The 1,763-nt window shown below is 30.9% G+C and overlaps 1 long non-coding RNA gene across 1 annotated transcript; it reads right to left on the reverse strand.

Annotated features, from left to right (window-relative positions):
• Nucleotides 1-612: 612 nt before the first annotated feature.
• LOC133788941 (uncharacterized) lies at nt 613-1,470 on the reverse strand. Its single transcript, XR_009873419.1, has 2 exons — nt 1,097-1,470; nt 613-994 (listed from the first exon to the last, which is right to left on the reverse strand). It is a non-coding gene; the product is annotated as an uncharacterized LOC133788941 (long non-coding RNA).
• Between the last annotated feature and the right edge of the window lie 293 nt (nt 1,471-1,763).

A 1,763-nucleotide genomic window follows, 5' to 3' on the forward strand; every position in this document is an offset into this window, starting at 1 on the left:
TTTCTCCATTGAACATGAGAGATGGTACCCATTTTAGGCACATGAGTGTCATAAGTTATTGCTAAAATTTAGTTTTCATTTCTGAGTATGTTTTTAGACACACGAGTGTCATAAGTTATTGCTAAAATTTAGTTTTCATGTCTGAGTATGTGCAAGATGGCTATTTTTGGGGTGTGGACACCCAAATTTATTGCCAAAATTTAGTTATTATAATTAGTTTTTGGGTAAATATGGTTTTAGAGCTTATGTTGTGTAAATATTACCTATTCTCCTTTCTGTTTTGTTGATTGATAATTCAGAACTTGCATTTTTTAAAATAGAACAAAATAATATTCCATTCTCAATTTTAGTCAAACAATTTTTAAATTTGACCAAAATATCCTTATATTTTATAACTTAATGATTTTTTAAATATTAATATATATTTAAAAGTTATATTAAATTAATTTTAAATATTAAAAATGAAAACTAAATTGAAATAATGCAATATTTAATTCAAAAATGAAAAAAAATAACAATTAAAAAAAATGAAACTTAATCTCTCTACCCTAAAGTGAATTAATTGGTCTAAAAGCTTACATAAAACTTAATTAAAAAAACTAAAATTAGAAAGAAAAAAAAAACCGACATTCATATTAAATAATCAAAGCAAAACATGTTATGAGTTCATCCATGAAACCTAGATTAAGATTCCAAACCCAGAATCAAATCAAAATATGTTCACCCAAACAATAAAAAACAAAATTCAAAATCCTCTCTAAATTTTTATTCAAATTTGTGCACATCTAATTAGAGGGTGATACAAATCAAGAGACTTCGATCGAACCCAGCTCAAAATCCCTCTTCACAATTCGCACAGTCGATATCGAGGCCGATACAAATCAAGAGACTTCGATCTAGCCACACCAGTTGATATCGAGAACTAGCCTCCAAGCCCAAATCCAACACCTTCGTTGATAACCGAAGCGCCTCCAAGCCTCTTACCTACAACCTCCTAGACATCACCATAGATGAAGAAGAAGAGTCATTTAGATTTATGTTAAGGTTAAATTAGTTTTAAAAAAATTAATCCAAAAAATTTGAACCCGAAAAAAACCTTGCTCAAGATTTGGAGTCATGACCCAACCAGATCTACACCCACCAGATTGCATGCTCGCCCACACCAGAGCCATCTCTGAGTCGTCGTGTGTCGACGATTTGCAACCCCCGTCGCCAGAAACTCGACCCATAGCCATTGATGATGACTTGGGCCCTAATCCCCTTCTGACGGCGACTTCACTACAAGATTCAAACTTCGGTGCCGATCTCCTTCCATCAGTTTTTGTCGCACCAGCGACTTCGGCTCGATGACTCTGCACCCCTCCGACAACACCTGAAGACGATGATGAAGACGAAGTAGAATGGGAGACCAAGGATTCAACTTGGGTTATTTTGTTAAATTATATTTAGTATTATTATTTTAATTTTGGTTTAAAGTTTTAAAAAAAATTGTGTTTTAATTTACTTTTATTTAGTTTTAATTTTAAAAACTATTAATATATATTTTTATTTATTAAAAGTAAATCATGAGGGAATTTTAGTCCTATTATAATTGTTTTAAAATTGCTTGACTGAAATTGGGTCTGTACTATTATTTTGTTCCATTTTGCAAAATGTTGGCTCTAAATTGTCATTTAACAAACCAGAAAGTCGGATAGATAACTTTAATACAACATAAAAGAATAAGAGTTAAAATGATATTTATCTTTAATTTTTTTATTTGA

Source organism: Humulus lupulus, chromosome 7, assembly GCF_963169125.1.
Source record: "Humulus lupulus chromosome 7, drHumLupu1.1, whole genome shotgun sequence".
NCBI classification, from domain to species: domain Eukaryota; kingdom Viridiplantae; phylum Streptophyta; class Magnoliopsida; order Rosales; family Cannabaceae; genus Humulus; species Humulus lupulus.